Here is a 27,144-nt window from a genome sequence, read left to right as displayed (position 1 = left end):
TAACACAACATTTTTAATGTGCAAGTACCACTGCTTTGAGAGAAACAACAGCAATGCAGCTACTGCAGCAAAATTAATAAAAATAATCCTAGTTTCTGAAGAATAAAGTCATTATTGTTGTAACGAAGGACAGTCTTGCCCTTAAGCTTGCTTGAATGTACCAATCTGGCTACTGACACACAGAGATGGGCAGCACAGGAGAGGTCACGGAATCACAGAATCAATTTAAGGTTGGAAAAGACCTTCAAAATCACCAACTCCAACCGACAAGCACAACCACCATGTTCACCACTAAACCATGTCCTCAAGTGCCACATCCACGTGGTTTTTAAACACTTGCACAGATGGTGACTCCACCCCTGCCCTGGGCAGCCTGAGCCAATGCTTTATAACCCGTGCTGTGAAAACTTTTTTTCCTAATATCCAACCTGAGCCTCCCCTGGCACAGCTGGAGGCCGTTCCCTCTCCTCCTGTCCCTTGTTCCCTGGGAGCAGAGCCCGACCCCCCCCGGCTCCCCCCTCCTGTCAGGGACTTGCAGAGCCAGAAGGTCCCCCCTGAGCCTCCTTTGCTCCAGGCTGAGCCCCCCCAGCTCCCTCAGCCGCTCCTGCTGCTCCAGCCCCTTCCCAGCTCCGTTCCCTTCCCTGCACACGCTCCAGCCCCTCCGGGTCTCTCCTGTTGAGGGCCCAGAACTGGGCCCAGCCCTCGCGGTCCCTCAGCGGTGCCAGCACAGGGACGGGCACTGCCCTGGGCCTGTGCCCACACCATGGCTGGCACAGCCCAGGGGCCCTTGGCCAAACCAATCCAATCCAATCCAGTCCAATCCAATCCAAACCAAACCAAACAAAACTCAACCCAACCGTACCAAACCAAACTAAATGAAACCAAATCAAAACAACCCTCCCAAACCAAAGCAGTCCAATGCAATCCAAACCAAACCCATCCATACCAAAAACCAAATCAAACCAATCCAATCCAACCCAAACCAAACCAAACCCAACCAAACCAAACCAGACCAATCCAATCCAATTCAAACCAATCCAACCCAACCCAAACCAAACCTGGCCAGACACCTGGCACTCCTATCCTATACTTTGCTAAAGCATTCCCTATAAAAGAGCCACCTAGTGACACGGAACACAGTGGCAAAACTGATCCCCAGAACACCCAAATTGCCAGAAACTAGAGAACAAAAAGGCAGAGCCTTTTATTAAATCAAATCAGTCCAATTATCCATGGCAGGTTTTAACACAGCAACACAGAAACCTTTTTTTAAACAGCCAGGCAAAATAACTACATACAAGGTATCACTAAGGAGCTGCATGTCATTTAAAATAACTTCCCACTGGTTTTTAGCACATGGAAATGCAAAGTCTTCTAATGCTAATTAATGTGAAGTCTTTAATTTATGACAAACTTTTGCCAGCAACTTCCCTCTTGCATCAAACCCTTATCAGAATGTTTATCAGTAAGCATTTATTTAATAACATGGATTTCTAAATTGGTTCCTCTAATGTCAGTGCTTTACCCCTGGAATAATATGTGAGCTGAAACCCAACATATATAGACATTTTCTTGGTACTGTGTAATGCACAGCTGTGATGCAAAAAAGCAAGTCAGGCGTTAAGGGAGTGGAAAATAGTACAGAAATCACAGAATCATAGAATCACTAAAAGCACAAAACCATTCTCTTCCAAACCTCTGCCATGGGGGTTGGTCATACACTAGCCCAGGTTGCTCCAAGCCCTGTCCAGCCTGGCCTTGGACACCTCCAGGGATCCAGGGGCAGCCACAGCTTCTCTGGGCAACCTGTGCCAGGGCCTCCCCACCCTCACAGGGAACAATTTTTTTCTAATATCCAATCTAAATCTCTCCTCTTTCACTTTAAAACCATTGCCCCTTGTCCTGACACACTCTGCCCATGTGAAAAGTCCTTCTCCCTCCGTTTTATAAGCCCTATTTAGGAACTGAAGGGGCTCTCAGGTCTCCCCAGAGCCTTCTCTTCTCCAGGTGAATACCCCCAGCTCTCCCAGCCTGGCTCCAGAGCAGAGGGGCTCCAGCCCTGGGAGCAGCTCCGTGGCCTCCTCTGGACTGGCTCCAGCAGCTCCATGTCCTTGTTGTGCTGTTCCCAGGGCTGGAGCAGCTCTGCAGGGGGGTCTCCCCTGAGGGGCAGAGGGGCAGAATCCCCCCCTGCCCTGCTGCCCATGCTGGGGGATCAGCCCAGGGCACGGGGGGTTTCTGGGCCGGGGCAGGTCCAGCCTCTGCCCCACCAGCACCCCCAGGGCCTTCTGCCAGGGCTGCTCCATCTGCTCATCCCCAGCCTGGATTGATCCCAGGGGTTCTCCTGACCCAGGGGCAGCACCAGCACTTGGCCTTGTTAAACCTCCTGCGATTCCCAGGGGCCACTGCTCGAGCTTGTCCAAGTCCCCCTGGATGGCCCCGTCCTTCAGGTGTGTCACTGCACCCCCAGCTCAGAGTCACCTGCAAACCTGCTGAGGGGATACTGGATTTCACATGGATTTCACGTGGAAGGGGCTACAGGACTAGATTTACAGCTCCTGGTGCAATGAGCCTCACCCTGGCCTGAAATTAAGAGAAGGACAGCTCTGAAGATAACATGATGAGAGATTTTTAGACCATTTTGCTCCTACTGGAGTATTTTATAATTTCTTCATGGAAGCCATCTGATTTTTTTTTTTTTTTTTTGGCAGGGGTTGGGGTTTGAAGTGCTCCACAAAGACTGGAAAGTTGCATTCCCGTTCAAAACAAGGGCAGCTGTATTTGCCAGGAAAACCACAATTTTATCTGTCTTCACACAAGGTTTCTGCTCCTCAGTGTCCAGTGCTAAATTATTTCTCTCCTTAGAGGAGGCCAGCAGTGCCACACTGAGCTTCAGCATTTCCTTCTCACAGTTGTTCTCTGTTTCACAATCGGCACAATTAAATCAACTACTGCTGCCAGTGTGGGGTTTCTTTCTAAGTGAACACTCTCTTGGTTGTTGCTTGGACATTGAAAATCTTCTGAGTTTTGTGGCTGGTTTCTTAAAGTGAACAATCCCCCAACTCTTTTGATATGTGACTCAGCAAAGCTTTTGCCCTCTGCTGCTGCTGAGGTTACCTGTGACTTGCTGGGACACCGGAGGGGCCACTCTCAAAAGGAGACTCTGTTTTTGTTCCTGAGACTGTGCCAAAAAAACTTCCTCTGTTAAAAAAAAATGAAAATATTGGACCAAGTGGGACGACTCTTTTTACCCATCTTTTATCACTTCATACATTCTTACACATGATGTCCTTCTACATCTCTTCCCTCTCCTTTTGCCTTTAATGATCCTCAAAAAAGGCGAAAAGACTCATCGAGGATGGAGCATCCCCATATTAATTGTTACAGCAGCAGGGAGGAGAGAGAGCACTGCTCAAAAAAACAGATTCTGCCAAGTCTTTACTCCTTCTGTCCTGACATTCCTTTTGCAAATGCCCAGGAGGATGGCTGGCTCTGGCTCCCCCTCAGCTAATCCCATTGCAAGGCTGCTCCATCCCTTCCGATCCCCTCAGAATGCACAGGCGGGTTTGTTTGCTGGGCTGCACCATCCAGAACATGTTACACATTCCCTGCATTATTTATACTGGCTACTTAGAAATTGATTTTTATTTATTTAAAGTTTCCATCTGTAGGTTCTGGCTACCTTTCAAAATCTCCCCCTTCCATCATGTTCTAATGGATATCTGTTCTCCCAGAACATCTGTCCTTTAGGGTCCTGTTGGATGTAAGCTAACAGGGACACCACGTTTCATCTTATTATATGTGTACAGTTTTCTGTTTGTTTCTAAAATCCCCACAATATTAACAGTTCCTTTTCATTGTAAAACAAAAAACAAATTAATAAAAAATTAGTTTCAAGCCCTCATGAGTTTTTCACTCCTGTCAAAAATGTGAACACTGGATTTGCAATGACACACCTCAGGATAGGGAGATATTTTCCATTGCCCTAAATCTGTCACAAAACCCAAGCTGATGAAAATGTGATAGTTCACATGACGTAGGGTCTCATGTTCATAACATTGTTTTAATCTGCCTTTTTTATTCTTTCGTAAGAGATCTCCATTAGTTTCTACAATTAAGTGGCTTTAAAATGGCAGAATGGACCTGGGGACTTGTAGCATCTATGCTGTATATGGTTCCAAATATTTTAGATCCTAACAGATTTAACATGAGTGTCCTGAACTGAAATCCAGGCTGCTGCATCCAAGTGTCACCATCCACCTCTTGTGAGAAGGATTCATCCATCCAGGGATGCCCATAGAGCAACAGGAAGACCTCAGCAGACTGTGGGTAAGAGTCATTTATCTCCAGCTTCCACTGCCAACTGCAACCTTTTTCAAGTTATGATGCTTAGGAGATGAGCTGGAAAGTCTCCAGAGCTATAGTATATGATGGGAAAAGTGGAGGAGAAAAGGGGAGGGTCTGACTGACACTACAGAACCTTGAGGTGGCTGAATTCATCACATGAAAGCACCCGTAGGACCCTACAAGACCAATCCAACTGTGCTGGAGGAATGGAAACATCCCAGAAATGAAGTCAACATCAAGGCAAAAAGGTCCTCCTGGCCTCATGAGGCAACCTGTGAAGTGCCAAGGCAGAGGAATATCCAGTATGACTGTACAACACAGCATTACTGTACAACAGTAAATACACCTGACAGATCCTTCAGGTCTGCTTTCTTCAAAGCCTGGGGACACCCACAAATTGGGGGCCCAGCTCCCCGTGTTGCAAGCTATTCCTGAGAACTGCAGGTGGGCTTCTACTCAGAAATCTCATCCCTGCCATGAAATTCATCTTGAAAAAACAGTGGGTTTGTGTCCCAGCTGTGTTTGGAAAGTCCTTCTGGAATTTCACTCGTCTTTCTCCAGTTTCTAATTTAAACACACTTAAGACACATTGAAGTCCATTAGCCCCTCTATCCACATTAATAGGTTCTATTTCCTCATATTTGAACCCTCCCTGTATTTTTAAAAACTGGATATCTCTTTATTTTGCTACAAAAGCAATGAAATCCCAATCAGCCCTGTAACAGGGAGGGATGGAGGCACACTGTGCAATTACTTGTCCTTCTATTGATTCTCACATTTTAAATTGATCTTCATGTGATGACAAGGAACCAAACCACATATGATAGTGTGAGTGAGCCTTGTACAACTGGGCAAACACCTCCCTGTTCCTACTCATCAGGCACAGCCTGAAATTCCTTTCAGTTGGGGATTTTTTAGCAGCTCCACCAACAGCAGCTCCTTGCTCTTCCCACTTTAAGCTCCATGACAAGCCATGATCAGCCCTTCACAGGAGGGTCCATCAAGCCCAGAAGTCCCTCCCTGACAGAAGCAGCCCCCAAGGAAGGGCAGAGATGTTCATCCCATGGGAGAATTCCCCTAAACTCCCAACTGATCCCCAAGCACTTGCAGTTCAGTTGCTTCCTGAAAAAAAGGCTTTATATTTTACAGGCCCCATTACGAAACTTCTATAACTAAAGCTAACATGGAACAAGTTGCCCAGAGAAGCTGTGGCTGCCCATCCCATCCAAGGCCAGGTTGGACGGGGCTTGGAGCAACCTGGGCTAGTGGAAGGTGTCCCTGCCCATGGCAGGGGGTAGAAGGAGATGAGCTTTAAGGGCCCTTCCAACCCAGGCCATTCTATGATGATTCTGCTACGGCGACCCTCAGGAAAGCATCCTTTGCAGGTTACAGCTCCAGCTCTGCCCAACGTTTTGGTCAGTGAGTGGCAATGGCCAGCTCAGTATTCATCACCTCATGGGTGGGATTTTTGTCTTCTTCACTTTGCATCCACCTCCAGAGGATTTCACCTGCCACCGCCTTGCCCAGGCACTTTGTTTTGCTCAGTCCTCCGGCAGTTTTCCACAGTCAGCACTCGGTTTCATTGCTCGAATAAAAGCATCAGCAGCACACTCTGCCTCTTTTGCAGTTCATTTATCAGTTGAGTATCACAGGTTTGTGCACAGATTCTCTGGAGACTGTAATGCTGTCATCCTCTCACTCACAAAACCGATCAGTTGGTCCTACCTTCTGTTTCATCTCTTTTGACCAATTTTTTTTGCTGATCTGTAGAACATTCCTTTTCTTTCTCATCTTTTTGGCTTTAATCTCCAATCCTCAGAGGGTCAGCCACAGAGTAGAGCATACCCATATTTCACTGATGAGGGCCCATTTTGAGGTTCATCTGCTCCTTTTTACTACCATGGTGTCACTTTGGTACGACTCTGGGGCTGCTACTCTGGAGGTGAGATTGTGCTATGATGCCCCATCCCTGGAAGTGTCCAAGGCCAGGTTGGATGGGGCTTGGAGCAACCTGGGATAGTGGAAGATGCCCCTGCCCGTGGCAGGAGTTGGAATGAGATGGCCTTTAGGGTCCCTTTGAACCCAAACCGTTCTGTGATTCTGTGATAAAACATCCCCTCTTTTTCCTCTTTCTCAGTAGTTCTAGGATTATTCAACCAGAGGAAAGATTGGTGAGTGATGACCCTGAAGGCAGCGTGTCAGTGATCCTTTCAGATTCCTGAGTTCCTACAAGAAGCTGATCTGAGGACAGTCAGCTGTCCCCTGGTCAGCCCCATGTAAGGGAGGTGTCACTATATTTTGACACCCACTTGAGTAAGCTGGACCCCCCACAGCACATGCTGGTTCTTCTGTGAGGTGGGATGAGCACTGATCACATGAGTTTGCCTTTGCTCCAGGCTGATCTGACCCACACTGAGTGTCCTGCTCCACTCCTCCCTCCCAGAGCCAAAACTGTACCATTTTATCCCTCAGATTCCTGCTGGACATCCCCTCATTCCAGAGATTGCTCTGCCTCCAGTTCTGTCTCCGTGGCTGAGCTCCTGCTCCAGCTCCCCCCATCCTGAGCTTTCTTACCTCAAAGAACAGGGCTGCTCACTTAGTGCATGAGATCCACACTAGCTTGTTTCCAGTTTTTTTGGTTTGTTTGGGAATTTTTGGAGGGGAGGAGGCAGATGGGCTGGTTACATGAAGATCAGTTCCTCAGCTGCTACAATAATAACCTGCACCTTGGTAGTCTGGCACCTTCCTACTCCTCATGCAAGGTCAGGGGGTCACACCTGCAGCTGCTTTGAACTTGATAGAATAAGGCTCAGAACCCGATATTTAAAAACTAAGGGTTTATTTATTCTGAATTTATGGAATACCTAAGATCTCAACTCTTCGGGGGAAATCACAGCTCTTTGCTGAGCAGGTGTTCTGGAAAATGTTGTAATTATGACAGCTTCAGCTATGTGCTACAAACAAACACTTGTTTTTTAAAAAGTTGAATTTCCATATGTTGAAACTCTTGTTTATAGCAACCCCCTGCTCTTAGCCCCTAACAGAATGGCAGTGTGCTTATGATTATTCAATTTTGTCCTACCTTTGTTATACTAATCCACAAAGTCAACAAAATTCTGTTGTATAATGTTTTTGTCCTTCACAGCATTACAGGAGTTTAAAAAGCCGTATCAAAGACCTTGTGTCAAGGTTATTAAAGAAGAATTACAGGGGGCTGGTCACAGGACCTTTCCCTTAGGAATGCTTCCAATACAATGCTTCCCCTGCAACCTGGGAGTTCACCTCTCAGTTCCTCCCCTCCTGGTCCCCTCTCTTCCCAGCTCCTTATCTGCCTTAGCCAGCTTCTTATAATTCCTGTATTAATCTGCTCCATCTCCACTTTAAATAATAATTTCCTTTGGGAACTGTACTGAGTAAATGCTTCCTATAAATCTCAATAGCTCAAGCCCCCCACATTGCTGCAGTCTGAGCTGTTCACTGTCTCAGCAGAAGGAACCATCCCCACAGTCAGATAAAATCACCTGCTGATCAGAATTCAGCTTTTTATCCCACTTTTCACTTAGGACCTTCTTGATTACTCTTTGTTCAAAACCTGACCTAAGAAAAAACCTAATCTGCATGTACTTTTCAGGATCTCTTTGGCACAGTATTCACACATCAGAGTCCATTATCCCCATATGGAAATAAACACTACAGGTTTTTGTAAGAGACCAGAGATAAAAATGGGAAAAGTAACTTATTCAGTTTCTCCAAAGGAAGTAGCTGACAAAAACAAGAACTTTGCTACCCTTTACTCGTCCTTAAATAAATCACATACACTCAGCAACAACAACTTCCAACAGAAAGGAGACTCTGGAATTCCAGGATGATTTTACAGCTCACCACTCCAACAGCAACATCAAACCAACAGAGGACCATTTAGAAGTGGAATGGGAATACTGCCATGACAATTGCTTTGGCAAGAATCAGTTCCTGTCATTTTACAACAACTGTTTAATGTTGTTCATTAAGTTTTTAGGCTTTACCCGAATTTTTCATAAGAAAGAAAATACTTTTTTCATTGCAGTTTATGTTGCCACCTGAGTTCAGTGCCCAGGAAAAGGAACCTGACACATTTCCACCTCCTGTGTTTGAAATCCCAGCTAGAATTCACAAGTGGAAACATGACTTGAAGAGAGGTAATTCTGGTCATGAGATGTGCATTTCCAACCAACCCAACCCTCTTTTCCCTGGGGAACAGCAGAGCTCCTGAGCCAATTTCCACCCTGTGATTCCAATCAACAAATTCTTAGAGCCCTGGAGCGTGCAGCCAACATTCCAAGAGGACGGATTCTCCATCCTTACCCCACAACATTTTCTGAGTTAAAGTTTCAAAGACATGACTGTCAGTCGCAAGGAGATTATGGAAACATTATTCTCATTGTATGTCTACACAGACATCTTAAAACAGGACTGAATTTAAAAACAGAAAACTGAAAGATAAGGGATACAAGGAAAAAAGTCATGTAGTTTTCAGGAAGTGAGTTGAACTCAGCCTCAAGGAATAAAGGTTATTAAGTAGATTATTGGAGAGAGCATTTTGGAAATCATTTTCAGCAAAAACATGTCCATAGTAAAAGGGAAATTATCACAGTAACTTAACTGCACTTCTCAAACATAGCTGGTGAGATTATATGTTTATCACCTGGAAAGTATAAAATAGAAGATTAATGATATTGTTCATATTTTAATTACTGATTAAGAAGAGCAACTAATATCATGTACTTGCTTTATTTAAGTAGTTTTCACCTTCCAAACAAATAGAGAAGAGCAGAACACATAGTTTTTGATATCTGCTATATTATTCCTGATAAATGCAGCTTTGAACAAGAAAAATAACAAGAAAACAAAGCCTGAGGTTTTCATTAAAGTAGTTTACATATTTTCATGAAAGCTGTCAACTCAAAAACCAAGGAAAAATTCATAGCAATTTTCATTCTTATAAAACACCTGCCCTAAAACATATCAGGCACTTATCTGTAATTTGTTTAGACTCAAATATATTCTCTGCCCTTCCCCAGCATAAAATATTGAGCAGTAAAATCCCTTACTGGCACTTTCCAGCCTTTTGTGTGTGTGTGTGTGAGTCCTCCCTGGGATGAGGAACACACCTGGGGGGCTGGGAGTATTTTGGGTGCCCTTTCTCCAGGGTTTATCCAGGTGAGACCATTCCATCTGGAAGCTCAGAACGTCCAGGGAATGTTCAACAAGCATTTTGGCCTCCAGGCACTGACTGGGTTGGATTTTCACCTTTCCTGTGCCACGGAGAGCCTGGTGGGCACAGGGCAGAGAGCCCAGGGCTCCCTGTGGGGAGTGAGAGACTCAGGATAGCAGAGGGCACATTGTAACTTCCTATTGGTGGGCTGTCAAATCAAATTTCACATTGTTGGGCTCATTTCACCTCCCTTTTCTTTGCCAAAATACAGGTCTTTCCTCACAAAGCACCTGTCAGCAAGTGGGACAACGTCACAGGAAGCAGAGACATTTTGGAGGTTGCTGCTTTCTGGTTGACTTCAGTGTTCCTAAGTTATGTACCCAACAGGACCCAGAATGTACACAGAGCTGCAATTCGATCAAGAAAAGATCAAAACTTCTTCTCAGAGCTGTTAATTCACAGAATCACTGAATGGTTTGGTTTGGAAAGGACCTTAAAGCTCATCTCATTCCACCCCCTGCTGTGGGCAGGGACACCTCCCACTAGCCCACGTTGCTCCAAGCCCCATCCAGCCTGGCCTTGGACACTTCCAGGGATCCAGGGGCAGCCACAGCTTCTCTGGGCAACCTGGGCCAGGGCCTCCCTACTCTCACAGGGAACAATTCCTTCCCAATATCCCATCTAACCCTGCCCTCTGGCAGTGGAAGCCATTCCCCCTTGTCCTGTCCCTCCATCTCTTGTCCCCAGTCCCTCTCCAGCTCTCCTGGAGCCCCTTTAGGCACTGGGAGGGGCTCTCAGGTCTCCCTGGAGCCTTCTCTCTTCCAGGCTGCCCAGCACAGAAGGTGTCTGTTCCACTGGAATTAGCCAGCTTGCCCTGCTCTTCAAGCAGACACAGGGATATTGAGGGACACGTGGTTTGCTCTGCAATAACCTAAACTGCTGGTTTACGCTGAGGTGGAATAAATACACTTACTTTGGGCAGTCAGATTTAGGAAGTAACTCTTAGCTTTGAAGGCTGATGGAAATTTGGGGAAATACACAGATGCTGTGCTGACTTCCAAAAAAAATACCCGGTAAGGGGAAAAACCGTGACATTTCCTCAGCTTTCAAAATTTACCTCGGTAAAAATGGATAAAAGTTTCATTATCAGGACTCCATACGTGTGTGGGAATGTGTAACTTTTCCCCAGGTCTGCTTGACCAAATCATTTCTCTCTTCTATAAATATATATACAGACACACACACACAGACACAGAAGTGCAATCAGACAGTTATAAGGAATAAACAACACACAGTTCACGACAACTGACATTTGTTTGCATTTCTGAAGATGTCCAACTATTCCATCACATTGTTCAAAGGAAGAGGATTGCTTCCAGCACAAAAATGCATCACTGAAACTTCCTCGTGAAAGAACTCCTGTTCTTTGCTTTAAACAGAGTTGGTGTAAGATTGAGGACGGGAGGAAATGGAGCAGGTACGAAAAACAGGCACGTCCTGCCAACACCGTAGTCACCACCGAATCCACATCCCACCAAAATAATTCCATATTTCACCCACAAAAATCCACACCATTAAGGCTACAATTACTTTGTCCAGAGAATGACCAGTTTTTCATGTGTGGAGTGGAGAGAGAGGGACAAAATGAATTGCAATGCCACAGGAACTGAGTTTACTACTTGCTTTACCAGGAGATTAATGCCCACTGTCAGCAGATTTTATGATAAATGACCGTCATTTTGTATTTGGGTAATGAAGATGCATCATGCTGTGTGCTGTTCACACACTGCAGAACACTTTTCCTCTAATCATCAAGGGCTTGTAGCTCTGTATATTATTTTACAACAACAACAACAAAAAAAAGGCTGTTTAGATGGGGATTGCTTTGGATTTTAACATTATAAAAAGAGACAGATATTGCAGCCCATGGCACTGGAAGATGACAACACAGCCATGGACCGTGGATGCTACACCAGCCTGGGCTTTGGGGTGAGAGGAGCAGGTGAGAACAGGTCCTGCTGTATCCATTTCATCCACACCATCGATAATTCAGGGCTTTCCTTTGGATTTGACACCGTCCGTGTGGTTCAGAGCCCTGTGAAGGATCAGCCACTCTGCTGGACTCTCACATCTGGATTAGGGGGAGCAGAGCCTTTTGTGCCCATCAAAATGTGGCTTCTGGGTTAGTTTCCTCTGAAAGGGAGCTCATTCACGTGCACCAAAACACACTGAACTGACCCAAAATGCAACAAGTAGGAATGAGCACAAAGGGCACACTGGTAGAACCATTGTAAAATATAGTCCTGACTAACTCCATTTTCAAGGCTGTAATTGAAGACTAATTTAATTTCTACAACTGATGACTGCCTGAAAAACAACTCCCATCATTGAATATGAAACATTTTTTGGTATATTTCTAATTTTTGAGGACTTCTCCTTCTTTCTTTAGGGCCACAAAGATGATTCCAGGGATGAAGCACCTCTCCTATGAGGAAAGGCTGGGAGAACTGGGAGTGTTCACCTGGAGAAGAGAAGGCTCCAGGGAGACCTGAGAGCCCCTTCCAGGGCCTAAAGGGGCTCCAGGAGAGCTGGAGATGGAATGGGGACAAGGGATGGAGGGACAGGACAAGGGGGAATGGCTTCCCAAGGACAGAGGGCAGGGTTGGATGGGATAATGGGAAGGAATTGTTGGCTGTGAGAGTGAGGAGGCCCTGGCCCAGGTTGCCCAGAGAAGCTGTGGCTGCCCCTGGATCCGTGGAAGTGTCCAAGGCCAGGTTGGACGGGGCTTGGAGCAACCTGGGCTAGTGGGAGGTGTCCCTGCACATGGCACGGGGTGGGAGTGGGATGAGCTTTAAGGTCCTTTCCAACCAAAACCATTCCATGGTTAAATGATTAAAATAGAAGGGTTAGGATTTGGATTATGGGAATGGGGTAAGAGCTAGCCTAAGGTTTAGGTTTAAAATCAGGGCTCCAGGTTCTTGGTGGATACACTACTCCAAAGGGGTCTTTGAAGCACTCTCCCAGCCACATCCCCCTTACCTGAACCCCCCCTTCCCTCCTCAGAGTAGCATTAGTAGGGAACATCTAAAAGAACACCCTCATTAATTTCTTTGGGCCTGCCCTATTTATTTCTACGTGAAATTTACTTTTTTCCCCCTCCAGCACCTTCTTTAAGTCCACATTTTCACTCAGCCTCTTCTCCACCAAAACAAGTAACTCGTATAAGAATTTTAAAAATCAGCATGAAGAGCACTATTATCACAGCTAAGGAATGCAAATTCACCTTCTTTATGAAGCAAGAATCCTAAATCTCTCCAGCAGCTTTGAAAATTACCCCCTTTATTTTAATTAAGCAAATGTTACCTATAAGGATGCTTACACTACATACATTTTCCTATATCATCTCCTATATCAAACTCCATCTCTACACTTCTCTCAAAGTCTGCTCTTGAATTTTTATGCAGAAATTGATGATTTTTTTATCCATAACTCAGGAAAATAAAGAATACTAATCAGCTCTTGAAATATTCACAGAATTTGCTTTCTGCAGAGATTATTCACTACTTTTTTTTGGCTGCTTACAAGGCAAATTCCTGAACCCAAATCCCTAAGTAGGGTCAGGGTGGGGGCAGCAGGATTGCTTTGTATGCAAACATTTTTTCCTCCTCATATGTAGCAAAAAACAGGGTTTGATTTTGCCTGAAAGGTATGTTAAAAGTTATCACCAGAAAAAACACAAATGCAACTCTATCCCCTAGTACAACTAATACAACTTATCTGCTCCAGATTTGTAAATCAATATCTCTATTTCCTCCTGCAAAGCCGTACAGGTGGTATTCCTAGAATCTCTCAGAAAACCACCATCTTCCAAAAGTCTCCCTCAACTACTAATAATATGAAAAGAGCACTATTCTGGCATTTTTATTGTAAGTTTTGTTGTCAAATTGGAGCAATGAAAACCTGATTTACTGTCAACTTTTTGTGGGAAATCAACTCAGTCATATTTTTCTTGGCAACAGAAAGTAAACTTCAGTCAAAGTAAGATTTGTTTTAGCATTATTTCTTGTTTTCTGAATACATTTCATATATATTTATGTCTGCCTCTGTTTCTACTGCATGTAAATGCTGGTTTCACACAGCTGGTGGAACTTGGTTGGTTGCACACAGGAGCAGCGATCAAATCCAAAATTATAACCAGATTATGAGTTCTCTTTTCTTTCTTCCTCTGTGCCACATAAACTCACAACTGCATCTGAAGTCTATTTAAAGAATTTACTGCTAATGATAATATATAAAACCTCAAAACCAGTTTTTTAAAAGTCTCGGTGAATTTTTTTCTAAATGCAGGTCACTCAAACTTTTACAGTGCCTCAGAAAAAGGTTTGATTATAGATCAGCAGGGATTTCAAGCTCGTCAGTGTGGAACCTCTGAGTTCAGTGTGGCTCTATGTTAAATCAGACACAACAGAAAAGGGAATTCAATAAGGAATTCAAAAACTTTCCAGGTTTTTGAAAACTTGACACGTGGGGATTCATAACCCACACAAGAGATTACAGGGAGTCACCACTGAAAGGTGTTGTCTGGAACAGCCTGGCCAGGAACTGAGCATTTCCATAAGTGATGATCTGAATTGGTTTATACAATCACAAAATGGTTTGGGTTGGAAGGGCCCCTAAAGAGAATCTCATTCCACGCCCTGCCATGGGCAGGGACACCTCCCACTAGCCCAGGTTGCTCCAAGCCCCGTCCAACCTGGCCTTGGACACTTCCAGGGATTCAGGGGTAGCCACAGCTTCTCTGGGCAACCTGGGCCAGGGCCTCCCCACCCTCCCAGGGAACAATTTCTTCCCACTATCCCATCTAACCCTGCCCTCTGGCAGTGGGAAGCCATTCCCCCTTGTCCCATCATTCCATCCCTTTATCTTTACTTGGCTAATTCAGGCTAAAAAGGCTTCAACTCTCCTAATACTGACTTCTTTCTAAGAGCAGAACACACGGTGCCAGTCCTTTCCTATGAAACACTCTTATTTATCGAGCAGTTGGAGAGAAACCCAGGGAAAGAAAGGAATTGCTGATGTGTCCTCACCCGGCTCCAACTCCGGCAAGCGCCGAGCCGGGCCCACGCGTGTCCCAGCCCACGTCCAGCTGCTCCTCACTGCTGTTGTGGCCCAGGCTCCCACTCCCCCGGCCCTGCTGGAGCACAGCATGCTCTGCAATCTGCTTCCATCCCAGCAAAACAAGTGTAAGTGGCAGGTTGTGGTTCATTTGGCAAAAAAACCCCAACACCTTGGTTTTAGAAAAGCCCCTAGAAACTGCCCGGTTGTGAGGCCTGGGGAGGTGGGAATGCAGCAAGAGTGGTGGGAAACAGCAGGTTGACCTTCTCAGCAAATACAGCCAAGGAGAAACTGGGAACAGCCTTTCCACTCTGGAAAAATGGGGTACCTACACCTACCTTAGTCCTCAAGAGAAGCTGAATCTGCACCAGATGCAGAGTTCAATCAGATCCATTTATCCTGCAGCAAGAGACGCCACATGCAAAACCTGCATGAGACAGGAAAGGATTTGGGATTTATCTAAGCAAACATGGAGCTGCAGCTGCTCCCAGACCACAAACTTAACATTGTGGTTTCAGCCACACACTCCACACCATGAACCTGGGCAGAACCAGCACATGGATGTTCCCAGACATGATCCCTTGCTCACACTCTGTGTTTCCCTGGCACTGAAGGAATTCTGGAACAGGGATGACATGAAATTGCACAACATAATTACACTGTGCTTCTTAAACCAGTGGCTGCTCTTCCATGTTTGTTCATACTCCTCCCGGTCCTCCTGAAATCTCCCTCCTACTCTCCCTCTTAATAAAGTCCAGGAATGCTTGAACAGTAGAGTCAGGAATAAAAGCTCCCATAGTCTTTCACCCCCCAGTCTGTGGAATATTTATGTCAGCCTGTTTTAGGCTATGCTTGGTTTGGCTAATATTTCTCGCACTTAAATGGAACTATTCAAGGAAACCTTCAGCAATGTTTTAGGGCTCCAAACATATCTATTCACAGCTATTTTTCCTCCATCAGCCCGCTATCCGCTGATAAACATAATCAAACACAAAATCACAACTTCATGGCCTTTACTGTTCAGTACCTTCATCTGCACATACTTTGGTACCTGAAAGCAAATGGGTCCCTACAAGGCCATTCATGTGACAGATCACACACGCGCAGTGACGTTACGTGTGAATTCCCACAAACCTCTCCATGGTTGTACCTACAGTTACCTACAGGCCTGTCACTGGGGGTGTCCCCAGGGTTCAGTGCTGGCCCAGAATTGTTCAATACATTCGGCAGTGACTGGGGGGAAGGGTCAGTGCCTCCCCAGGGTCGCTGCCCACACACAGCGGGAGGAGAGGCCGATGCCCAGAGGGTTGTGCAGCCCTTCAGAAGGGCCTGGGCAGGCTGGGGAGAAGGGCAGAGAGGAACTGTCTGACATTCAACCCCAGGCACCAGCACAGGCTGGGGGGACCTGCTGGAGAGCAGCTCTGGGAGAAGGACCTGGGGGTCCTGGTGGGCAACCAGCTGTCCCTGCCCAGCCGTGTGTCCTGGGGACAGGAGGGGCAGTGGGATCCTGGGGGCACCAGGGAGAGCGTTGGCAGCAGGGCAGGGAGGGGATCCTGCCCCTCTGCCCAGCCCTGGGCAGGCACATCTGCAGGGCTGGGCCCAGCTGGGGCTCCTCAGCACAGCAGGGCCAGGGAGCTCCTGGAGCGGGGCCAGCGCAGGCTGCGGAGATGCCCAAGGGATGGAGCAGCTCTGGGAGCAGCAAAGGCTGAGGGAGCTGGGGCTGTTCAGCCTCCAGAGCAGAGCCTGAGAGGGGCCCTCAGCCATGTCTGGAGGGGCTGCAGGGAGGGGGCAGAGGATGGAGCAGGCTCTGCTCGGGGGGGCCCAGCAATGGCACAGGAGGAACGGGTAGGAACTGATGCCCAGGAAGTTCCAGCTGGACAGGAGGAAGAACTTGTTGGCTGGGCAGTGCCCCAGCCCTGAAGAGAGAGCAGAGAGGGGCTGGAGTGTCCTCCCTGGGGCTATTCCAGAGCTGTCTGGACACACTCCTGTGCCCTGTGCTCTGGGCTGGCCCTGCTGGAGCAGGGAGGTGGCACCAGATCCCCACTGTGGTCCCTTCCAGGCTGATCCATCCTGGGATTCTGTGATAATCCAGTACAAAATCTCAATATTTCTTCATTAATGAGCTCCTGTCTCATTACGTGTAGATTGGTACCAACCTGATATTTGAGCTCAGTTACAATTCTCAGCGAGAATGTAAAACAGTTGCAGTGACTCCCATTTGGAGTTTATGGAACAGGATTTGTCATTACTCCTCATCTGCTCTCAGAGCCAGCCTGGAGGATGAGCAGAGCAGCAGAGGCAGGGCAGGATCATCTGTGTTCCTGTGTAGCTGAGCTGGTTTTGCTGATCAGTGTTTGCTGTCGACCTGCTCATGTCATGGCCATTATAGGTACAACCAAGCCTAGCAAGTACCTTATTTAGCTAAATTCCTCTGGTTTGAACTGCAGATTGAGGGCATTACAGCGATCACTGCTGTGCCCAGGCCTGACCCATCCTGGGATTCTGCAGCAAATGTATTTGCATGTTCCCATGTCCTAACCATGTGCCTACGTGCTCCATGCAAGAAGACAAGACAGAAACTGTTGATTAACCAACGACATGTCACATTGATGTATTAAAACACATAAGAGACCAAATTTTGCCTGAGATATTGAAGCTAGAAGTTGAAGGGATTTTGATATTTGTAACAAACTTTTTTTAGCTGCCTCCTAGCTGAGACATTGGGGCTTCAATTTGCACCCACACCAGGTCTATTTTACATTTTACATCTATTTACATTTTTGGCACTTACAGTATTATTCAGCAGCATGATACAAACATAATAATTTTAGTTTTTAAACTTCAGTAACTTCTTTAGGAAAAAAAATAGTCTGTTTATAGAGCTTCTGTTTGTGAGATAATCAAAACAGTCAATTGAAATTTTCAGTAGTTTCCAAAATGCCATTAAACCCCAGAGATATTTAGAGGAGTTTTCACATTGCCTCACACAGAACAAAAGCCCAAGGCCTGAGTGGTTATTATACACCTTGGCAATCTTGCTGCTAGGTGTTCTCAGGCATGGCTAAAATTTGCTTCAAATTATTTGGTCTTAATCAGATTTGATCCCAGGTCTGGAAGAGTTCAGAGCTATTTCTGTATCTCCTACTGCCACCATCCCCTGTAGTCCTGCACTTTGATATCATGGATTTTGTATTTCTCTACTTAATGCACAACGATAAATGAAAACCTCTGGGATTTCCAGAATTTGTGAACCATCCAATCCAGCGGATCTTTTAAGCATGCAAATAAGTTTCAGACACCCTGACATTCCTGCAAATGAGAACTGAATGGGAGCCATAGCATTAATACATAACACTCAAATTAGAGCTCAGCAATGCATGAGTTGTTCAGATTCATATTCAAATGAGACAAACAAGTGTCAAATCCAGAGATGGTCTTCAAGGTGTCATTGAGTTTTACTTTTACATTTTTCCCTGCATTCTGTAAGTTGAGGCTCAAGGCCTTTGCTTCAACATTTGTTTAAGAATATCCATCTTAAAAAAAACCACCATGTTTCTCATCAAAGGACTGAAAAGGATAGAACTGAAAGGATAGAATTAAAAAATCATAAAGAATGCTCTTCTTGCCCTATTTCCATTTTTGCAATTATTATATACACATTAATTTCAGCAAACACTGCAGGAAATGGTTTCCATAATCAGCTTTTTAGTTGACGAATTATCTGTCATTTTAAAACATTTACATGGTTGTTTATGTTACGTGGTTAATTTTATTGTAATTTAGTATTAATTAATAGCTCTGTGTTTACAAGGTGTTTAATCAGTAACAACTCTTAATTACACCACAGCATTGCTTAATAAAACAACATACTATTTGCAATTTAGTTAAATTAGTTAAATTAATCTGTTATCCTTTTTTCCTGGGTAATTTATTGCATGATAAAAGCAGCCGTGAAACTATTTTCACGGCAAGCGGCCCCAAAAGACTTTACATATATTCTTTTTTACCTCAACTACAGAGAAAAACTCACTAATTTCAGTGGGTTTCTACAGATCAGCATGAGGCTCAGGGAAACCTTCCACTAGCCCAGGTTGCTCCAGCCTGGCCTTGGACACTTCCAGGGATCCAGGGGCAGCCACAGCTTCTCTGGACAACCTGTGCCAGGGCCTCCCCACCCTCACAGGGAACAATTCCTTCCCAATATCCCATCTAACCCTGCCCTCTGGCAGTGGGAAGCCATTCCCCCTTGTCCTGTCATTCCATGTCCTTGCAAAAAGTCCTTTTCCAGTCTTCTTTAAGGCTGGAAAGGCTTCCTCCCCTTTAGGCATGGGAAGGAACTATAAGGTGTCCCCATCTCACCACACCCCAGGGCAGTGAGCCCCAGGCACTAACCAGGACATGGGAAAGCACTCCATCTGCTTGCTTTAAATTTGCTACCAGATAATTTCATTGCAAATATGTTAATCCTACTACTTTTGTTACGAGAAAGAATTATTAAATTGCCTGTAACCCCTTTTTCCCACGGGGGAGCTTCTATCCCTCCCTCAGGCCCAAGTCTCGGCTGCACCTCTCAGGCTGAACACTCCGAATCCATTCAGTGTCTCCTCACACGATGCCTCTCACCCAACTGCCCCTCATTAGGCCTTTTTTAGTCCTATTAGTTATGCACAGCCATTTCTTCTCTGTTTGGTATTGCCAAGCACTCGCCGTGACTAAAATAAATCTTAATTATTTCAGAGCATTTCTTCCTGAGCCAACATCATTTGAAACTGTAACTCTGTCCTTGTTGAAATGGCTCCAGTCCTTTCTGAAGCCGTTGTGTCTGTGACTTTCCAATTCTAGCCTGTGATATCTCACCAGCCAACGAATTAACAAAAAAATTAAACATGGCATCTAGTGTTTAATGTTTGTCACAAGCTCAGGACAGGCATGAAAACACTTCCCTGTGTGACAACAGCGTCACACTGAGCCAGAACCGTGTTCCTGGTGACTTACCCTGGATCATAATTCCGATGTTCACTTAAGTGAACAACACGTGGTGAATTTTTAAAAGAGCAACTGAACTTGAAACAAACTACAAATCTATAAAGGGATCATTTCTGCTGTGAAATTTCCCTCCTCAGTCCTTTGAGACCTCTCCTGTTGCCCTCCAGGCTCAGGGACAGGTCACAGATAACAGGTCACCCTGTTCTGGCCAGTTCTGCAGATGCTTTAGGGTGAATTTCTTGGCTCTGGTGACTTGAATACCAATCATATCTCTAATTATTTTTCTAACTTTATCTATTCCTCCTTGGACCCTTGCTTTATCTCCTTAAATTATTGAGGAAACTCTGATTGTATTTGCAATGCTGCTCACAATGAGAGGAAGCATTAAATTAAACATTTGTAGACTACACTATTCATCCTTTGGAAAACGAGTGTCCTGCATTTTACTCTTACCTGGTAAAAAAACTAAATCTAAAAATACCTTAAGATAAATATTTTACTGCATAGAGTGGGAAAATATTCACACTTCAAAGTCCCAAATGTTGCTTCATCTGACTCTGATTGTTTTCTGTTAAATAGATGATTATTCTGTTCTATCACAGCCCTCTGACAGACTGGCAAAGATGGTACAAAACTGACACAGTTTTTGGAGGAAAAATGTTAGAAAAAGGAGCTGTTGAGCTATAAAAGCTTACAGAAGGAATTTTGAGGTGGCTGAGATGATACAACTTCTTAGCACCATCTCACATATTTGTTGAATAGTTGATAGGGTAATACCTTATCCTGATCTTTATTTTAGATTTATATAGTTTTATGCCTGAACATAAGCACCTCTGTATCATTTGTCCCTTTACTAATTAGGTACTTCTGGATTCAAAGGCAGTGATGCCCTAAACAGAATTCACACACAGATTCTGGAAAGCAAAAGGCTTCTCAGAGCTTTTTTTGTGTTGCTATTTGTTGTTGATCATTCAACAAAATCAAGGCTGAGACTGGCTTTACATGGAGATCTCTAAACTGTGCAACCTCTTCTCATCACCATGTACAGTGTTTTTTATATTTGAGGCAGCACTGAGCTGACTTTTTTCCTCGGGACTTTTCCTCCTCTTAAACCTACTGATTGTGGGGTTTATTGTGTTTTCTGCAGAATGATGAATTAATGAGGGTTTGCTTCTGCCTAAGCAATAAGCATTTCAGCTTGTATCAAAACCAGCAAGGCCAGCAGGCCCAGGGCAGTGCCCGTCCCTGTGCTGGCACCGCTGAGGGACCTTGAGGGCCGGTGCCAGTTCTGGGCCCTCAACAGGAGAGACCCAGAGGGGCTGGAGCGTGTGCAGGGAAGGGAACGGAGCTGGGGAAGGGGCTGGAGCAGCAGGAGCGGCTGAGGGAGCTGGGGGGGCTCAGCCTGGAGCAAAGGAGGCTCAGGGGGGACCTTCTGGCTCTGCAAGTCCCTGACAGGAGGGGGGAGCCGGGGGGGGGGTCGGGCTCTGCTCCCAGGGAACAAGGGACAGGAGGAGAGGGAACGGCCTCCAGCTGTGCCAGGGGAGGCTCAGGTTGGACATGAGGAAAAAAGAGTTTTCACAGCAAGGGTTGTAAAGCATTGGCATAGCTGCCCATGGCAGAGGTGGAGTCCCCAGCCCTGGAGGTGTCCCAGGAAGGCCTGGCCGTGGCACTCAGTGCTCTGGGCTGGGGGACAAGGGGGGCATCGGGCACAGAGTGGACTCTGTGACCTTGGAGGTCTCAGTGATCCTGTGGTTCTGTGAGAGGACAAAGAACACCAAGTGATGTAATTCTATGAAAGTGACCCCACAGTTCACTGGGGTTCTCCTGGAGCAAAGGAAGTGTATGCTTCATGTATGTCTTTTATGGACAAATCTCCACCCATGGCCTTAGAAACAACCTTTAACGTACTTGCTGGTGGTTTGCAACAGAGAGCATTCTCCAGTCACTTCCATGCTTCCCACATGGTAAGGGATAGAAAGCCTCCACTGAGGAACAGTAAGGTGTCCTGAGGGTGCCTTGTGATTGCTAATTGAGAGGAAGGAACACAGCTGGGGTGTTCTGGGCTGGTTTCCACCGCCTTTGAAGCACAGGAGGAGGAGGAGGAATGCCTAATGCTGCAGAAAAGCAAAGGCAGCAGACCAGAATCCGAAAGGAGACCTCCCTGGTGACACTCAGTGGCGTGGAAAGAACCTACCTACGTGACTCAGGCAAACACAAACACGGGAGAAAAACAGACTCTTCAAAGAAAAGCTCTACCAAGCTCTACCTCCCTGTGCTCGGGGACACACACATACATTTGTGCAGCTCAGCTGTGACCTCCCATCTTCCTCCTGGAAATCTTCTGGGCATGTAAGCACACACCCACTGTGGCTCCTATAAACCCTCAGGATCAAAGCAGACAGTTGAACTGCCCGCTCGAAAAATTCCCTGTCCACAAACCAACATGGTGGGACATTTGAACTTACTTATTAAATATTGACACTGTTACAAGCACATCTTTCCTCTTCTGGGGAACGGGAACGTTATCACTCCAGTGCTTTCACACTTAGCAGGTAATGCAAGGTCCAGACTTAGCGCTACTGTCCTCTACTTTTATACTTTTATACATTGTATAAAATCATGTTAGAACAACTCCCCATCCCTGGAAGTGTCCAAGGCCAGGTTGGATGGGGCTTGGAGCAACCTGGGCTAGTGGAAAGTGTCCCTGGCCATGGCAGGGCGTTGGAACAAGATGATATTTAAGAACTCTTCCAGCACAAACCATTCAGCAATTCTATGATTCTATGCATTTTTGTCCCCAGTTGGTAGTTATGAAATGTCTCAATGCTTTCCTGATGGTCACATAAGCAACAGAGAGAATAACTTAAACATTAAGAGATTTTTTTTTTCTTCTGTTACTCTCCTAATTTTTCCTTTATATTCTGCAGGTTATACAGGTTCCATTTGACTTAAACCCTCAGAACTGTGCACAAGTCTCAGAGCTCAGTGAACAGGGTGCAAGATGCTTCTACACCTTCCTCAGCACAGATTCCAAGTGCACACAAGTCCCAAACTCAGAAAAGCAGAGGGAGGTAACAGGGTTTTAAAGACTGAGAGAGAAAAAGAAAAGCAAAGAAATCAAACAAGGGAGTAAGGAGAAAAGACACGACACATGAAGAGCACAGCAGACGCTGGGGAGGAACACACCACAAAGTAGGTGGTTTCCAAAGAATAACCTGACATTACACTCAAATGTGGCCACCCATTGCCACATCACTCATCTCCATCATGGCAATTATTTAGAAACATTTTAAAACTTGCCATCATTACTAACAGCTATTTAAATTTGGGATGTACAGCAGCTGTCACATAGTATTGTACCTCTTCTGTCCCTTATTTAGTACAAAATTAGTCATTTTTGCTGTGAAAATTCACAGGTGAGAGGAAATCTTAGCTTGCAAGTGTTTTCAGCTTCAAAAATCTGCCTCTGTAAAAGCCCAGTGATGGTTCTGCATTTCACCCTGTCATGGCTGCATTTTACAAGAAAAATAAGTCACGGCTCAAAGTAGGTAACGGGGTAATGTCTGACTGGGAGGGCTCCTGGCTGTCAGGAGGAGCCCTCAAGACTGAAAAGCAAGAGAAAAACAAGGCATGGGGAAGAGAAAATAAAAGCTGTGTTTCCTTTCTAAATTGCACAGTTGTGCTGAAGTATTTAGACCCAGCACAGGAACTCAGACACCCACACACCCCCCGGTGCCGCGACACGCGACTCTGGCAACAGAGGGAAAGCACGGCTCCATTTCAAGGAGAAATTCCAGAAAACCAGGTTCAAATAGCTTTACACCAAAGGAAAAGGGGGCCCAAGAATCTGGGAAACGTCCCTGTGAGTACAAAATGGCCCTGTCAGCTCCCAGAGTTACAGCCCCTCACCCGGAGGTTTCTTCCCTGACCTGACAATGGGGATCAAACGAGTAATCCTCCCCATCCTCAGACCTGCAGACCCAGGACGGCTCTCTCAGGGAAAAGGCTACAAACTGACCACCCCACAGACATTTTTGCTCTGACTGCCTGCCAGTGGCCAAAAGGCAGTCCATATTAACAAATTCTTTTGTAACTTGTAAGTGTAATTCACTTGTATTTTCCCTCTCCCCATTTCCAGCAGGTCAGCAGATCCTTCTGCCTGCTAAACACCCTCCTGAGCTGTCACCTGGCTCGCCTAACACAACCAGCAAAAAATCAAATAATATAATAAAAAAATCTTACGTTCCTCAAACACACCAACCTCGTTCAAAGAGGTTTTTTTATTCATACATTTTGTTTTAAACACAGATATTAAAGAAGGTGACAGCTCGGAGATCCCTGCCCGGGACAGAGCTCCCGACAGCATCAGAGGAGACCCAACATCCAACACAGAGTGTTTAGAAAAAGAGGGAATTGATTCTTGTTATATCAACTTTGAAACAGCTTCTGTAGCACTCGGAGAGCCCTTGCCTTTCAGGCAGGTTTTTGCAGGCTCTCAAGGCTTTACTTTGATTGCTGTTGTAGCTGAAATATATAGCTTTAGTACGAGGGGATTATCTGTTATCCGACCCTTTGGGAGCACCTCATGCTGTGACAAAGGCTTTTCTCTGCCTAATCTCTTAAATTTCACATTACTAACAAAAGTACAGCACATCTAGCATTACATTCTTTTTTCTAATGCCTCTTAGCCCCTTGAGGGCTAAACAATCACTGAATGGTTATTTAACATCACCAGATCTGATTCCTAATTCACCGATAAACCGAAATCTGATGACATTTTTGGGTTCACACTCTCAATTGCTTAGTGTCACACTGCTCATTAATGCCTTTTTCCACTGTATTTTAGGGGAAAGAACAAAGTCAGAAGGGACAAGATCACAGCCCTGGAAATAAAAAAAAACACAAACCTTCTGTGCTTCAGGATCAGTTGATTTTGGAGTTCTCCACAAGGATTACCCCTGGCATCAACAGAACCACTTAATCCCTTGCTGTCAATTGGTACATCCTCTCCTGGCTCAGACAAATCTTCACCAGCAGCCACTTTATCCCAAGAGACTGAATATCCTGCTAGTGAAAGGACATGAGTCTGTTTGAACACGGATCACACAAACCAGAGTTCTTTAAAGAACAGAAGGGCAAACCCAGGGGGTTTGTCAGGGGCTACATGGCCCATCCTCAGGCTGGGGACACCTTCAAAGCCCAAGGGCACAAAGCAGAAGTCACAGCACTGCTCATCCAGAGCATTGCTGGGAAGTTTGGGTCATTTATCTTCACAGAGGCAGCAAGTCCAAGGGGAGCAGGAAGGTCTTGGAGTGGGATACGGATTGTGGGAGATGTTTCTGCAGCCAAAAACCACCAAATGCTGCCATGAGGAATTTTAATATAATTTAAAGACAAGGAGAATTGAAGACTTAAAGGTCATAACATTACATAATTAATTAGGGCTATACTAAATAAATCACTAAAAGTAAAAGCAAACAAAAGTTCTCTCACATCAGTTCACTTGCTCTTGGATTCAAATCTGCATCCCAACAGGGGAGGGTATTCCCTATTCCTGTTCTCTGTCTCAAGAATGTGCTGCAATGCAGAAGAAATGCAAAACAGAGAACTGGAGAGAAAGAGCCAAACCAGTATTATATAATGTAATACCTGTAAGAATATCTTCATGCCAACATGGACATCAGGTTCAAGAGCATCTGAGGGAGCTGAGGGGGCTCAGCCTGGAGAAGCGGAGGCTCAGGAGGGACCTTCTGGCTTTGCAACTCCCTTACAGGAGGAGGGAGTCAGTGGGGGATTGGGCTCTGCTCCCAGGGAATAAGGGACAGGACAAGGGGAAACAGCCTCAACTTGCAGCATGGAAGGTTCAGGTTGGATATTAGGGAAATTTTCACCAGAAGGGTGGTCAGGCCTTGGCAGGGGCTGCCCTGGGGGAGTCCCCGTCCCTGCAGGTGTTCTAAAGGCATGTGGCACTTGAGGACATGGTTAGTGGTGGACATGGTGGTGTTGAGTTAATGGTTGGACTTGAAGATCTTAGGAGGGCTTTTCCAACCTTAATGATTCTGTGATTCTACATTTCTGTCGACCAAAAAATACAGGGTGCACTCAGTGCTACTCTACAGCAAAGCAATAGCAGAGGCAACCTCCCAACATTCCCATCTATCCATGAAACGCACAAATCTCGTCACCTTAAAGGACCAAACTCAGCAATTCTTACACACACACACAAGGCAGAACTCCCACCAACAGAAATTCCTGGGCAGCAGGCAGGAAAAGATCAGCTGTGTGCTCAGTGCCCACCCAAAAATCATCTGGTGCTGCACAAAATCCTCTCCGTACACGTTCATCTCCCAGTCTCACCTTGCTCTCATTTTCAGTGGGTAAAGAGACACAAGAACAGTACCTTGCCAATAGCCCTTCGAACCCAGCAGACTCCTGGTGAAATAAAACCCACTCAGGGCACTGCTGAAGGCTGGAGGAGCATCTTGCCTTGCCCGGGGAGAGTTTTAAACTCAGAGAGGCAGCAGAGTGCTACCCCAGAGGATATGACAGAAATGAGGAACCACTGTGTGAGGGTGCCTGGAGATCCTGACAGCAGAAAGATGGATGGGCAGATGTGCTGGAGGATGTGGAGCTTATGCACCCTCTACCAAGCAGCCAAGGATCCTGTTTAATCCAATTCAGGTCCCTGTTCCTGATCCTCACAGAGGTCCCCTGTGGCACAATGTGCTTTCCTTACCTCTGAGCAGGCCAGGAGCAGAGCACTCAGCCTGAAACACTGAACCAGAAGGGGATCTCCAAAAACAGAAAGGACCTGGGTCTGCTCACACAGTAGTCCAGTCTGGTAAGGAAGTTGGGAAATGATCTGTTGATAGTTGTAATATCCATTACACACAAGGATTTCAATATTCTTAAGATAGTTACTATGCTTTTTCTACTTCTTTGCTTGTACTCTACATTGTACAAAGGATACAGGTTTGTTCCAAGGCATTTTTGTTCTCCTGGTTCATTTGCTGTGTTTGCCTGGCAAGCGGAGAAGCCACACAAACCCCTCAGTATCCAAGGTCTGGTGGCCACCCATCCCAATGCCAGAGGAACAGGTGGAGGCTCCCAGACCCAGCCAGTTCGTAACTCTGCTGTACCACTTCATAAACAATTTTCTTGAGGATTCCTAATCCTGGAATGATTCCTAACACCTCTATGAGTCTCATGAATGTTACCAACTTGCTTCCAAGAGTTATGGTTTTGGTGAGTGTGCAACCTGAGCGTTACATTCTCAGATCTTCCCTGTTAGTAGAATAATAAACATTAACATTTTTGCCCTGCTAATCAGGAGAAGAAACAACTTTTCTATTCATTTTGGTGGATACCACATTAACATTGCTTGATGTCCAGCCTTGACCTCCTTGCTGATGCCAACAACATCCTCAAAATACAAATGTATTTGCAGAGGTCAGTCCTTGCACTTCATCCCTAACTAGAGAATCCTGCCTCAGTTTATGGCACTG

General features: G+C 45.6%; 1 protein-coding gene and 1 long non-coding RNA gene across 20 annotated transcripts in view; one reads left to right on the top strand and one right to left on the bottom strand.

The window, feature by feature from the left end:
* PCDH15 (protocadherin related 15) overlaps window positions 1-27,144 on the bottom strand; it is a 696,943-nt gene that overhangs the window by 401,427 nt on the left and 268,372 nt on the right. The gene's annotated exons all lie outside the window — the stretch shown is intronic.
* LOC116790108 lies at window positions 21,278-25,443 on the top strand. Its single transcript, XR_004358262.1, has 3 exons — window positions 21,278-21,988; window positions 22,567-22,831; window positions 24,486-25,443. It is a non-coding gene; the product is annotated as an uncharacterized LOC116790108 (long non-coding RNA).

This window comes from Chiroxiphia lanceolata, chromosome 8 (assembly GCF_009829145.1).
Source record: "Chiroxiphia lanceolata isolate bChiLan1 chromosome 8, bChiLan1.pri, whole genome shotgun sequence".
Taxonomy (NCBI): domain Eukaryota; kingdom Metazoa; phylum Chordata; class Aves; order Passeriformes; family Pipridae; genus Chiroxiphia; species Chiroxiphia lanceolata.
This window is presented reverse-complemented; position numbering and strand designations above follow the sequence as displayed.